This window comes from Lissotriton vulgaris, chromosome 1_1, assembly GCF_964263255.1.
Source record: "Lissotriton vulgaris chromosome 1_1, aLisVul1.2, whole genome shotgun sequence".
Classification (NCBI taxonomy): Eukaryota; Metazoa; Chordata; class Amphibia; order Caudata; family Salamandridae; genus Lissotriton; species Lissotriton vulgaris.
In genome coordinates, this window is record NC_141685.1 from 950,947,980 (window position 1) to 950,963,478 (window position 15,499).

At 50.0% G+C, this 15,499-nt stretch overlaps 1 protein-coding gene across 2 annotated transcripts in view; it reads right to left on the minus strand.

Moving 5' to 3' along the window:
• Positions 1-13,276, minus strand: part of COX14 (cytochrome c oxidase assembly factor COX14) — a 63,645-nt gene extending 50,369 nt beyond the window's left edge. Inside the window, exon 1 of one of the 2 annotated variants that reach the window (XM_086959376.1) lies at positions 13,143-13,276. The gene's annotated coding sequence lies outside the window, so the exon portion shown is untranslated. The remainder of the gene's footprint in view (positions 1-13,142) is intronic. The other variant, XM_086959386.1, reaches the window with a different exon arrangement.
• Between the last annotated feature and the right edge of the window lie 2,223 nt (positions 13,277-15,499).

Genomic DNA, 15,499 nt, shown 5'->3' on the forward strand with positions numbered 1-15,499 from the left:
GTGGGTATGCACAAGTGTAAGTTCAGTGCAGAGCAGATAGATTACTTACGTCACACTTTATCCAAGACTGGTATAAAACCCAAAAGAAAATTATTAGATGCCATTGCCGATGCACCCCCTCCAAAAGACAAAGAACAGTTACGATCATTCCTGGTTCTGGCAGAATTTTATGCTAAATTTGTCCAACACACGGACAAGGTGCACATTTTAAGAATTTTAATGAAAAAAGGTAACAAATTTGTATGAAGTGAAGAATGTCAAAGTGCCTTTGAAGATATTAGGAAACAAATTGTGAAGGCCATTGCACTTAAACCTTTCGGCCCAAATGATCAGACGATTGTAGCAGTTGATGCAAGTGCATACCGGTTAGGTGCTATTCTAATGCAAAGGCATTTGGGGCACGAGCGAGTTTTTGCGTTTGCCTCTCGAACTCTCAAGGGAGCTGAACCCACATACTCTGTGATAGAGAAGGAAGCTTTAGCATGCTGGTAGAAGACTGACCACTTCAAGACTTATGTGTGGGGCACTCACTTTGAAGTTAGGTCAGACCATAGACCTTTAATAGATGTATTCACCACCAAGGGGGCAGGGAAAGCCACCCCTAGAATTGCCAAGTGGTTATTTAGACTACAAGGATTTGACTTTACATTGAACTATGTCCCGGGCATCTGCAATATCAATGCTGATTGCTTGTCTCGATTGACATTGCAATGCATGGATGAAGATGAGGTCAAGGAGGAATGTGTGGTTGCAGATATTTCTGAAGCATGCATGGGAGCCATTTCTGTAGATGAATGGAAATCTGCCATGAGGGAGGATGACACTACATCGGACTTGTTGAAGGAATTATCTTGTCCCTCCTTACCTAATATGATGTTGAAAAAGAAATTTGGTGAGTTTTGGACTGTTTGGGATGAGTTGTCTGTTGAGGAGGGGTGAGAAATTAGTTGTACCTAAGGGTTTGTGTTCTAGATTGTTAAAATTGTTACATGAAGGACACAGTGGGATGTCTAGTATGAAAAGGAGAGTGAGAATGACTCTCTGGGAGCCAGGTATGGACAAGCAGGTTGAAGAATGTGTACGGCGATGCAATGATTGCATGTGCAGTGATAAGTCCCATCGTGTTAAAGAATCCACCATTACATCCACTGAATTTCCTAGCAGACCTTGGTAAATGGTAGCCATGGATATTTGTGGTCCCTTTTCTGCTAAAGGCATTGCTAATAAATTTGCAAAAGTCAGGATCGATTATTATTCCTAATGGCCTTGAGGTGGCATTTTCAAGTGAAGTTACGGCCTCTAATATAATTGAATTTTGTGACACCATTTTCCACAGAGAAGGATGTCCCAGTACATTAATTACGGACAATGGTCCTCAATTTGTAGCTGAAGAGTTAAGAAATTATCTGTCTAAGATGGGAGTTATACATCATACCACTGTGGTTTGTAATCCTAGGGAGAATGGTCCGACCGCATCCTGAAGGAGTGCGTGCAACTGAATGATAGTAATGGGTGCAACTGCAAGGATGCTGTTATGGAAATGCTTTGGCGCTACCGCACCACTCTACATTCTGTCACTTTAGAAACTCTGTTCATGCTTTTGAAGGGTGGACAGCCTGGTACCAAAGTGTCTCCCACATGGATGTTCAAGGGTCATACTCATTCTATAGACAAGGATTGTCTGGTACAAAGAGTAAAAAAAAACAAGCACTGGCGTTGCCAATAGGTCTCGCAGTAGAAAAGTTGGAGCTATTGGTTTTGTAAATGACAAAGCCCTTTATGTTTTTAAAATGAAAACAAAAATAAAAGGCATTGTTATTTGCAATTATAATAGCTCCAACTTTCCTACTGCGAGACCTATTGGCAACGCCAGTGCTTGTTAAGGTTTAGGGATTGGTAAAAGTAAAGGGAGGTAAGGGTCATTTTAGGGCTATGGGGTGGGCAGTGGTAAAGGAAGGTAAGGGTAATTGAACGGTTTAGGAGTGGGCAGTGGTAAAGAGAGGCGAGGGTAATTTTAAGGTTCAGGATTAGGTAGTGGAAAAATGGAGGTATGGGGAACTTCATGTTTTAGGGGCAGGTAGTGGTAAGAGGAGGTTGGGAGTAAATGAAAAAAAAGATAATTGGGGGAACCCCGTCAAAAAAGAAAATATTAACCTACAACTACATATATGTATATATGTTTTACTTACCTTACATATGCGTGCAAAAGGCATGTGTTGTTATGTCATGCATTAAACTGAAAAGACCTGTCTGTCATCAGCCTTCCTGAAGTAGCAATCGGGCAAAGATAAAGGAGCAGACCCTGCCGTGAAACTTCCTCACATTTCACAACAGAAACCTCTGACTCACACCCTCTTCCTACCGTTAATGAAATGGCGGTGTTCAGGACGTCTGATCAGGGTTCCCCTGCTAAGAATTCCTCACAGAATGTCTATCTAAAGATAGTCCTGTCTCAAACCTTGAACACTTCAGTATCTTGATCTTCTATTTTCAGCACCAGGAATGCAGGCAATACACTTCCACTGTCTGTGAAAGTTGTATCCCATTCTCCATTTTGTGTCTGATTAAACTAGAGGCTATTCAAAATGAATCCCACTGGTCCTAGCAATCAGAGTTTTGATACCATGTGGATGTTAAATACACACTCTCTCAACACACAGCATATCAGACAAGGATCTAGATTTCTAAGCTGAACTATACATGAGTAGATCTGTTACCCTTCCTGAGGAAGGATAAATGTCTGTTCAGTATCATTAAGCCACAAAAATCTGTGTGAAGCCACCACCACTTCTTGCCAACAACCCAAGACATGAACAGTTGTCTCATGTTATTATCAAGCATTTGCACTGCATTTGCACTGCCTTTGCGGGAGTTAGAGCTATTGGGATTGTAAATGACTGTCATTCATCTATGTGTTTTGGTTTGGAGTGGAACTACGTGGGTTGAATTGGATTTGGTAGTTGCGCAATCGTGTGGTGTGTAGTGTATTTGTGTGGAAATTATGTGGCATGGTGTGCAATGTAATTATATGGATATTAAACTATGTGGTATTGGTGCTGTACCTTGTTGTCCCATGCTGGGCTAAACAGTTCTGTACTATGCAGCATTGCAATGTGCTGTGCTGGCTTATATTGTCCTGTGCTATGATGTGATGTACGCAGCTGCACCTGGCTGGTGCAGACTGTGCTAAACTCTGTTGTACTATTTTAAACTGCAATATGGTGGTGTTTACTGCACCAGGATGTGACTTAATCTATGGTATCTGCTTTACGGTTCACATGATGTACCGTGCTCTTCTGCTATGGGTTGCAAAACAATTTTATAAGGCAATCATATAACAACCAAACAGAACAGCATGGCCGCACTTGACAAATGAAACATTTGGGGCATTCTCCATAAAAAGAACAGTATTTATGGTTTATAGGTTTCTCTTTCTTTTGCATACACTGGCAAGTTACGACGACGAGCCTCACTGATGGCAGAGAGCAGTATTACAATAAAAACAAGAGCAGGAATAAGATCGGAAGCAGGGATTACTGAGAACAGAGATGCTACTGGGGGTTGGAGGCTGAGTTGGTAATGGAAAGTCTTGCATTCATAGATGTTTTTGGAACTCCGTTGTGCTAAGGAGAGGGGGTGGTGGGGTTCTTAAAGCTATCCTAGGTGTCCAATTCATTGGGGGGAGGGGTGGCAGGGGGTTGAAACTAATTTGTTCTAGATGCCCGGGCAGAGAGCGGGTCATCCGGATTTTAAAGCGTAGGAATGCAGGCTGTGCAATACGAAACAAAGTCGGGCGGTCGCCTTGATTAAAGATTAACCATGGCGACGATGAATGGGTCTGAATGCGTAGTGTGAAGTACAGCATATTCATTGATTAGAGCAATGAGTGCTACATGTCATACACAAACTGTAGCTGCTACTTGGGGAAACGGAGCAAAGGCAAGTGCCAGGAGTATCACGTCATGCAGAACAAAACAAATGCGTGCGGCCCCCATGCTTAAAGATATAAAGCATGGGTTGCCGTGCTTGGTCAAGCCTTTAATCCTGGAATGCATATTAACTCGGACAGTGCTAATTAAAGTACATCAAGTTGGAAATGTGGGACAGAAGGCAGACATTTTACTTTTCCGCTTGTAGGAATGCTGCACCGGGCAAAACGAAAGAAAGGCGCGCAGTCGCCTTGAATAAATGTAAATCAGTCTGAATGTGTAGTGCGAAGTACAGCGCATTCCTTGATTAGAGCAAGGAGAGCTGCATGTCATAAACAAACTGCTACTCGGGGAAGCAGAGCAATGTCACAGTTTGTAAACCACTGTCCGCACAAAGGAGAAAATATGGCAAGAGGCTCTCGGTTTTTGTGCTTGGCGCTCTGCCCCATTGCTGCCATACTTAACAAGCTGGATTTGTATTTAAAACCGAGTTAAGCAGAGGGGAGGAGTCTGCCGGCATAAACGCAATCGATTTCATGGTAGGGGGTGGGGGGAGTTGAGGTTTAAGAGCGGCGCCTGATTCGAAGCGGGCAGGAAGGGGGTTACAGAAGGGGGGTGGGGAGGGGGTCAGTTACATCGAAGGGGTAAAGTACCGGATTGAAGGTTAGACATTTAAAATGAAAGGGGAGAGGGGAACGGGGGTGTGGTAACCAACGATGGGCTATGCAACTAGAGAGGGTGTCAAATAACAAGGGAGAGAACAACACGAGTGGTGGGGGAACGCACGCACGGAGACAAAGTGAAAAAAAAAACCAACACGTACCTGATAAATTCAGAGCGGCCGGGAAACTGAAAGTACGGCCGGCCTGCGGCCGGCCATGAATAATTAGGGGAGGAGAAGTCCTTTGATGTGCTGTGCGGCGTGAATACGCGTGCTTGTTTGGTCACGTGATTCACGTGAACTCAATGAAAACCGCAGCGCAAGAAGCCCTTGGTTTCACGAGGATTTTCGAGACATGAATTCTCGCTCCGCTCAATGCGCTTGCGCGCATTGATAGGTCGTGAGACATAAAAAAAGTCAAGCTAAGTATGTGGACAGACACAATGATAAGATAAAGAGCAAAATAATATTTGGTGTGGGTGATTGGGTTAGAACATATAGTTTGGGCACTTCGAAAATGTTGAAATGATCTGTGCCTATGTGCAACTAAGGTAGTGTTGGACAGGCCACATGAAGGGCCGCTCTCCCCCGGCCCAACCAGGCCCGAGCCCGGTCACGCAAGTACCACACACCACCATTGCACGTCCTCCGTCCCCTCAGGGACCCCTGCCCTCGAGCATGTCGACCTCGTGGGTCCGATCCACTGCCGGCCCACGCGCCCATCCTGGGGCGCCATCTTGGACACTCCACCACGAGGCCGCCTGGCCCCCGATCGACCTCAACCCTGGGCCTGGCCCGGCCTCAGACATCCCGGCACCACCATCCACCCAGGAGGTGAGCGGACTACTTGGCAAGTCAATGGGAGAAAGAGGTGCTGATGGCTCTCCCCCACCAAGTGCCCCTCGCCCATCGCCTCCCCGGGCGCTGGCTCCACCCCCCTGCTGGGTGTCTGGACTCCCCCATCCCGGACCTCCCGACCTCCAAGTGCGAGGGTCCGGACATCAAAGCACACCAGCCCTATAACTGGGGCAGCTCCAGAGCAGGAAGGCAGTTGTATCTTGGAGTCGAGAGACGTAAAGAGGAACTCATCCTGGACGGACTACTGGCGCTGCCATAGCTCTGTCCTGTGCACCATCGTCCTGCCTGTTGGCGCTGCCACAGTCGTCGTAACCTTCATCCTTCATCGTCGTCGGGATCTGCTGGCGTGGCCGCGGACCGTTGTAACCGTCATCTTCCACCGGGACCTGCAGGCTCCGCCGCGGACCGTCGTCCTTCCTTCATCCATCTCGGGACCTGCTTGGCTCCTCCACGGCCCGATCATCTAGAACGCCGAGCTCGAGGATTGAGAGCTATTTTGTACTCATTGGTAACTAAGACTGTCCCGCTACCCCTTTCCTAAACCAGAGACTAGAACCGAGGGGACCCCTGAGTCCAGACCTCCTTGTATCCATCATCGTAACCTAAGAATTGCATATAAAGTCTCGTTAACCTTCAACCTTGTGTGGTGTCCGTCTGTGGGGGGGAAGTTACTTATCTGTACAGTCGTTGGAGACGGCTCTCCCTGGAGACCTCTCCCCGTAACCTCGGCCGACCCTCCCGGTCCGTCTAACATTGGTGGCCAGCGGCGCGATCCGAATCACCGCATAAACGTACAGAGAGTAGCTCACCCCACGACGGAGTCACAATGACCACGAAAGAGAGCGGATCAACCGAGAAATTCCAAATGGAGAAATTGGGGGAGTACAACCATCGTGAACTTAAACAATTCTGCATCGAACTGGGTATCGCTACCACCGGACTGAGTACCAAGGACGATTTTAAGCATGCCCTAGAATCTTGGGCAGAAACCGGGGCTGCCGGAACCCCTGATCAAAGCACCGTAGAAAAAACGACCACGGCCCCGGAAGAGCAAAGAACGGGTCTCTCGCAAGACGAGATCCAGGAAAGAGAAAGGACCCGACTACACGAACTAGAAATGGCCCGACTCAAAATGGACGTTGAACTTAAGTTGGCCGAACAAAAAATCAACTTAGAGCACCTGCGTCTCCGAGAAGAAAGAGAGGAGAAACAGAGACAAAGGGAGCTCGAGGAAAAAAAACTAGCGTACGAACACGAACGGAACCTAGCCGAGATCAACCTACGCAAGCAGAATAAAGAAGCAGGGGTGCCCGAGCGACCCCCCACCCCAGGGGCCACAGACAAAAAGGTACACATCCCCAAGGATGTTGTCCGAGAATACTTCAGAGAGGACGACATCCAGCAATGGTTTAAAGCCTATGAAATCGCTATGACTGCACACCGGATCGATAGAAGCGACTGGGGAGCCGGTCTCTGGGGAAGATTCCTCAATGAGGGCCGCGACACCCTACTACAGCTCCCGGACCACCAGATGACCTCCTACGACCATATGAAAGCGGCCCTCCTCACCCGCTATGGTCTCACACCCGAGATGTACCGTCAGAGGTTCCGAGACTGCACCCGCATCCCGGGTACAACTTGGGTGGACTATGTAACATACTTTAGCCGAGCCTTCGAGGGCTGGATCCGAGGAAGCAACGTCACGACCTACGAGCAACTATTTAACCTGATGGTATGGGAGCATCTGTCGAACAATTGCTTCATTGAACTCCGCCAACACCTCCTCGACAGCAAGTTAACGGATCCCCGGCAGCTCGCAGCCGAAGCTGACCGGTGGGAGATCACCAGAGTGGGCCGGAATGGGTCCTACGAACAGAACCGGAACAACAATGGTCAGCACCGACCCAGAGGAGGAGGAGGGGGCCAAGGGCGAGGAAGAGACAACGCCCCGGTCGCCCCCGCTACCAACACCACCCCCCCGGCCAACCGGGGCAGCACCCCAGCGCGACCGGGGTACAGAGCCAATGTCACGTGTCACCGATGTCAACGAGTCGGCCACTATGCGAACGACCCAAACTGCCCGCAGTACCAGAGCCCAAGACCCCGCCAAGTGGCCGCTGCAGCCCTAGGGGAAGAACAGATCTCCGAGGAACAGGAAGAGTACGAACAAGAGCATCAAGAGTGGGAGCCAGCCGCCATGACTCTAGCCTGCTTAGGGGGGAAAGACATGGTCCCGCGGGTCCCCCTACCCGCTAACACCCAGAAGTACAGCCAATGGGTGAGCATCAATGGACACCAGGCCGAAGCCCTTCGTGACACCGGGGCCAGTGTAACAGCCGTCCGCTGTCACCTGGTGGCCCCAGAACAGTATCTACCGAACATTCTCTGCCCTGTACGATCAGCCGATAACTCAGAGAGTCTGTGTCGGATGGCCTGCGTCCCCTTCGAATGGGGGGGGGTCTCCGGCATGTTGAAAGTGACGGTCCGAGACGATGCCCCCGTAGACTGCCTCCTGGGCAATGACCTGGAAAGCTCTCCGTGGGCCGCCGTGGAGCGAAAGGAACACCTGGGGATGTTGGGCGTCCCAGACTGGGCGTGCGTCACCACCCGTTCCATGGCCACCCGTGCCAACCACCAGCCAGAAGAACCCGAATGGCCGGCGCCACCGCCTCCGGTCGCCCCGGCCGAAAACACCGACCGTAACATTCCCGCCGAACCAGCTCAATCTACCGACCTCGCTAACCTCGACCAGTGGCCTCAAGAAGGGGGGCCCACGCAAGAACAATTTCGCAAAGAACAGAAGACCTGTCCCTCCCTCGAGGGACTCCGCCAGCAAGCGCTCGCCCAAAGCGCAGGGGATACCCCCGGAACTCATTGGGTCTACTGGGACAATGATCTGCTGTACAGCGAGCAGAGAATCGCCGAGCTGGGAAGCAACCGAGTACTAGTGGTACCCCTCCGTTTCAGAGACTTCCTGTTAAACCTGGCCCACGATGTCCCCCTGGCAGGACATCTGGGACAAGATAAAACCTACAGTCGCCTAGTGACCCACTTCTTCTGGCCCAAAATGAGAAACGATGTGCACCAGCATTGCCGATCTTGCCCCACGTGCCAAGCCAGTGGGAAGAGCGGCCGCAAACTAAAGGCTCCCCTGCAACCTTTTCCCGTGGTCACTACCCCGTTTGAGAGAGTCGGAATAGACATTGTGGGGCCCTTGGACCCACGCACAAAACAAGGCCATCGATTCATCCTGGTGCTAGTGGACCACGCCACCCGCTACCCTGAGGCTGTTCCTCTGCGAACTGTGACAGCCCCGGTGGTCGGCCGGGCCCTGATGGGGATCTTCTCCCGTGTGGGCTTCCCCCGAGAAGTCGTCAGCGACAGAGGCACGAACTTTATTTCCAAATATATGAAGTCCCTCTGGCAACAGTGCGGGGTCACCTACAGATTCACGACCCCCTATCACCCTCAAGGGAACGGACTCGTTGAGCGGTTCAACCGCACGCTAAAGGGAATGATCGGGGGGTTGGAAGAGCCCCTCCGCCGCCAGTGGGATGTGCTGCTGCCGTGCCTCCTCTTCGCGTATCGAGAAGTCCCCCAGAAATCCCTGGGCTTCAGCCCATTTGAACTGCTATATGGACACCCAGTGCGAGGGCCGCTCAGTCTCGTCAAAGAAGGCTGGGAGATGCCTCCGCTAAAGAACCCTCCAGATGTCTTCCGGTACCTCCTCACCCTCCGCAACCAGACCCGGCGGTTCAGAGAACTAGCGAAGGCCAACCTAGAGGCCAGTCAAGAGGACATGAAAAAATGGTATGACCAGAACGCCTCATCCATTGAATTCGAACCTGGCCAACAGGTATGGGTGATGTCCCCCACTGAGCCATGCGCCCTGCAAGACAAATGGACGGGGCCCTTCAAAGTAATAGAGCGCAAGGGTCCTGCCACTTATCTCATCGACATGGAATCCTCCCGGAACCCTCTCCGGGTCCTCCACGCTAACAGACTAAAGCCCCACTTTGTGCGAACAGAGCTCAGCCTCCTGATGGCCACAGACACTGGGGTTGAAGAAGACTCCGAGCCTCTCCCTGACCTCCTACGGACTCAAGAGCAAGACGGCTCCGTGGATGGGGTCCGGCTCTCAGAGGCCCTCACCAGAGAACAACGCCAGGAGTGTCAAGCCCTCCTATCACAGTTCGCCAGCCTGTTCTCCCTCACCCCGGGTGTCACTTCCTGGTGTGTGCACGATGTGGATACCGGGGACAGCCCCCCTATCCGCCACCGAGCCTACCGCGTGCCAGACCGGGTACGGGCCTGCATCCAGGAAGAAATAGCCAAGATGCTCACGATCGGGGTCATCGAGCCCTCAGACAGTCCCTGGGCCAGCCCTGTCGTACTGGTCCCCAAAGCAGCTGCCCCCGGCACCACACCAGAACTCCGGTTCTGCGTCGACTACCGGGGCTTGAATGCGGTCACCAGAACAGACGCGCACCCCATCCCCCGGGCAGATGAACTAGTCGACCGAATGGGAGCTGCCCGCTACCTCAGCATCTTCGACCTGACAGCAGGCTATTGGCAGATCGGCCTCACACCCCGGGCGCAAGAACGTTCTGCCTTCTCCACCCCCGATGGCCATTACCATTTCACGGTCATGCCCTTCGGCATGAAGAATGCCCCAGCAACATTCCAACGGCTCGTCAATCAGGTCCTAGCGGGGCTCGAAGGATTCAGCGCCGCCTACCTAGACGACATCGCTGTATACAGCCACCATTGGACCGAGCACCTCCACCACCTCCGAGCAGTGCTGCAAGCCCTTCAGCGAGCTGGCCTCACGATCAAGGCCAGCAAGTGTCAAATTGGGCAAGGGTCTGTAACCTACCTCGGACACCAGGTGGGAAGCGGCCTAGTGGCCCCGCTACAGCTGAAAATTGCCGCCATCCAGGCCTGGCAGCCCCCCATCACCCAAACCGAGGTACGAGCCTTCCTGGGCCTCACGGGCTACTACCGAAGGTTCGTAAAAGACTATGGTACCATAGTGGGGCCCCTCACAGAACTCACGTCAAAGAACCAACCCAAGAAAGTCACCTGGACCCCAGAGTGTCAAACTGCATTTGAACAATTAAAGGCCGCCATGTGTTCCGCCCCTGTGCTCCAGGCCCCAGACTACAGCCGGGAGTTCGTCGTCCAGACGGACGCCTCCGACCAGGGCATTGGGGCAGTCCTGTCTCAAGTGAACACCGAAGGCCTTGATCAACCGGTGGCCTTCATCAGCCGGAGACTCCTACCACGGGAGCAACGCTGGAGCACCATAGAGAGGGAGGCCTTCGCTGTGGTATGGGCCCTCAAGAAACTCCGGCCCTACCTTTTCGGCACCCACTTTCGGGTGCAGACCGACCACCGACCCCTGCAGTGGCTGATGCAGATGCGGGGGGAAAACCCAAAGTTACTACGCTGGTCCATCTCCCTACAAGGTATGGACTTCACAGTTGAACACCGGCCTGGGCCAGATCACGCCAACGCGGATGGCCTGTCCCGGTTCTTCCGCCTCGACGAGGAGAGTCCCCAAGAGGATGGGTAACTCTCCCCGCCTTCAGCTGGGGGGGACGCATGTTGGACAGGCCACATGAAGGGCCGCTCTCCCCCGGCCCAACCAGGCCCGAGCCCGGTCACGCAAGTACCACACACCACCATTGCACGTCCTCCGTCCCCTCAGGGACCCCTGCCCTCGAGCATGTCGACCTCGTGGGTCCGATCCACTGCCGGCCCACGCGCCCATCCTGGGGCGCCATCTTGGACACTCCACCACGAGGCCGCCTGGCCCCCGATCGACCTCAACCCTGGGCCTGGCCCGGCCTCAGACATCCCGGCACCACCATCCACCCAGGAGGTGAGCGGACTACTTGGCAAGTCAATGGGAGAAAGAGGTGCTGATGGCTCTCCCCCACCAAGTGCCGCTCGCCCATCGCCTCCCCGGGCGCTGGCTCCACCCCCCTGCTGGGTGTCTGGACTCCCCCATCCCGGACCTCCCGACCTCCAAGTGCGAGGGTCCGGACATCAAAGCACACCAGCCCTATAACTGGGGCAGCTCCAGAGCAGGAAGGCAGTTGTATCTTGGAGTCGAGAGACGTAAAGAGGAACTCATCCTGGACGGACTACTGGCGCTGCCATAGCTCTGTCCTGTGCACCATCGTCCTGCCTGTTGGCGCTGCCACAGTCGTCGTAACCTTCATCCTTCATCGTCGTCGGGATCTGCTGGCGTGGCCGCGGACCGTTGTAACCGTCATCTTCCACCGGGACCTGCAGGCTCCGCCGCGGACCGTCGTCCTTCCTTCATCCATCTCGGGACCTGCTTGGCTCCTCCACGGCCCGATCATCTAGAACGCCGAGCTCGAGGATTGAGAGCTATTTTGTACTCATTGGTAACTAAGACTGTCCCGCTACCCCTTTCCTAAACCAGAGACTAGAACCGAGGGGACCCCTGAGTCCAGACCTCCTTGTATCCATCATCGTAACCTAAGAATTGCATATAAAGTCTCGTTAACCTTCAACCTTGTGTGGTGTCCGTCTGTGGGGGGGAAGTTACTTATCTGTACAGTCGTTGGAGACGGCTCTCCCTGGAGACCTCTCCCCGTAACCTCGGCCGACCCTCCCGGTCCGTCTAACAGGTAGTTGTCAACAATTTGTGGTTGTCAGATGGAACGTGCGCAGAGTCACCTTATGTAAAGCTCTGGAAAAGGAGGTTTGGGCCAAAAAAGGTTTGTGTGATAATTCAGATGAGGTGGTTGATGGTAAGTCTGCCAGTGGGAGTAACAAACATGTTGCAAGATCTGGTAGGTTAATCAGTAATAGAAAACTGGATGTGGAGGCCTGTGTCAGGAGGAGACCTGTATGGCTTGATGATTATATTTGTGATTGATTGTACGTTTTATTCTTAACGCCAAAATTCTAGTACTTCCATTGTTATTTGATTTTTTTTACATTGCTATTATTTATTCTTTTGTATTCATTGTTTTGTTTTTATTGCTGCATTATTGGAAATGGAAATGGGTTGCATCTTGGTAACATACTTGCTCACGGCAACCTAGTGATGTCTGAGCCTTACATATTCTGGAATGTTAGACAGAGCTGGGACTGTTGCTGCCAAGAGAGTAATACTTCAGGGGTTATTCATGTGAACTTAATAAACCATCTTCCACCTTAATGTGTGTTCCCATTCTTAAAACTGACCGCTAAATAAAAACTCGCAAATTCAACTAAAGCTGCTATTTTTGTTCATAATCAGCACATAATTTAAACAGTAAACAGGAGAATAAGACACTATGAAATGTTTTCAAGAGCTGTTATAATGACCCTTGGCTGATAGTTAAGGTAAACAAAAACAAAAAAGCCAGGTTATAATAGAATACGGTTGACTTTAATTCCTATTTAAGTATTATGCCCAGGCTTTGCAGAACTTGAAAAACATGAACAAATTCCCGGTATGATCATGTTTCTCTAGGAAAGGTGCAACCCTGCTAATGTTGACATAGAGCCACGTGTAGTCTTATTCTGCTCCCACACCTACCCGTGCAGTCTTCCTAAATACAATCAACGAAAAAAGTTTGTTTTTTCATTTCGGATTACTTAGTTCTCCGATTCTTATTTTCTACCAATACTTGAATATTATACTAAAGTAAACGGCATCATTTACTACTTACACATACAGTCCGTGAAGTCAGCTTATATCCTTTGATCTTCTAGCGAATGTCATTTGTCCTCTATATCATGACCATTTCCGGGTCGCGTAACAACCAATCCCACGGCTGAACATATTCTAGCGGCCATATGCGAGTGAGAGGTAGTGACCTAGGATTGGAGCATTAGTGATCTTCGGCCAATCTTATTGCGCTAAACAGAATTACGAAGTGCTGATTGGCTGTGGAAATCACTCGTCCTTGCAAGCCTACCCCCAACAGTTGGTTGGCTGGTACAGAACAGCCAGTTCCGGAGCGTGTTGTGGTTAATAAAACGTCCGCTTTAAGATGTGTGATCATGGGCAGTGTGGTGACAGCAGTTTGTGGGCGGGACAGGCAAGACTAGGCTACTACCGCCTGGCTTTGGGAGGAAAGGGGAGGCTGAGGTGTAGGAGGAGAAGAAAGGAGCAGGGAAGGCAGGGTAGGACGGAGTAGGGTGATAGTTGGTATGTTATTCACTTCCATGGTATTCTAATTGGTGACAGCCGTTCGTAGCATGGACAGATAACTTCCACAGACAGGCAGTTTATCATCATTAAAATCTTTGGCCCGTGGGTCGACTTTAAACATTTTGAAAACCAACAACAGAAATGATCATTTGTTAATAGGATTCACTCACTTTTCCCTCTTAACAACGTTAATACTTGCCCAGTTTCTACACAATCAAAAGTTCTTTGAAACGTACAGGCTATGTCTGAAAGTCTGGCTTTCCGCTGCTCAAATTGAAAGTAAATACAGCTGCTGGCCCCTCCTTGGTACTCTCCAACTCAGCCATAGTTAAGTGTTCTGCCCGGAAAGAACTGGAGGAAACTCTGGCATCCGTAGTCAATTAAGGAATGCCAGATGTGTTCCGCATCAGACTATCGACCAGTCTCACAGATTAGGAATAACAGGCATGCAAGGCTCAGGGCAAGAAAGAGCTCTGATGTCTGAATTTGACTTGGACAATACTGTTACTGTGATGTTTGAAATTCACGGGGGGCTCATTTATAATACTTATTAGCCATATAATAAGTGAACTACAAGAATGTGGTGTTGGGTTTACATTTCTTCATCCTTATTTTTAGGTTCCTTCTAGGCATGCATTTTCCTTCGAGACATGCTGTATCTAGAACATGGGCTTGTAGCACCTCCCATGTTTTCCATTGGCTCCTGTTAATGCCCTTTGTAAATGGCTGCTTGCGATTGGTGAATATTGTATTGCATTGTAATTGCATTTATATAGAGCTTACTACCCCTGACGAGGCGTCAAAGCGCTTTTTCAGCGAGTAGCACGCTACTCCGGGACCCCTAGAGGATTAAAAATTTGCTAACATTTGTGCCAAGAATTTTCAATTCTATTAAGGACAGGAGGCGAGGATTATGCTTTCTCTATTTCTTTACTGAAAATCACAGCAGCCAATCAGCACACAGTAAAGAAACGAAAAACTACGTTACCCATAAACCCTGGGTAACCATAGAGTACATGAACCGTATAAATATAGTTATAGAGGTCACAACTTCCTCTTTCTTTGTCCATAACCTTCAAGTAAACAGTTAAATACAGCAACTCTAAGAATCCATTAAGGACGTCCCGCGGAGAGGTCATCATCAGGTGGAAGAGACGAAGGAACCTCCCAAATCCACAGGAACAACAAAAGGCCAACCAACAGGAGAAATTCGAAGCACACTTCATTTAAGGTCGGAGCCTGGAAGAAGTAAAACAAAGCCGTAAAATCCTTTCCAAAAAGGATTAAACACAGAATTCATAACAGGACGGGAAAAAAGTCATAAGACCATCAACATAATGGCACATTAGAAATGCATAACATCAATACAGTAATATAGAATGAAGATAAGATCAATACAGTAATATAGAATGAAGATAAGGGTGGGATAATCCTCGCCTCCTGTCCTTAATAGAATTGAAAATTCTTAGCACGAATGTTAGCAAATTTTTAATTCTATGTCAGGATGGAGGCTCCGATTTATGCTTGTTCAAAGTTCATCCACCACAACTGAAGCAAAACTTACAATAGGTTTAAAATAGAACTTTTTAAACACAGAGTCAGAAGACCAATCAGCAGCCTTCATGATGTCATGAAGACTGACACCCATGGAAAAAGCTTTGGAAGCCATAGCTCCCCGTGCCGAATGGGCACCAAAGATGGAAACATCAATGCCTGCTTCTAGCATAAGCCATCTTAACCAACGTGCCAACGTAGCAGGAGTAACAGGTCTAAAAGGTTTCTGCAAAGCAATCAGTAATTGTCCATGTAAATCAGAACGGAAAGGTGCAGTGCTTACCTCGTAAACTTTGATACATTGGACCACACACAGCT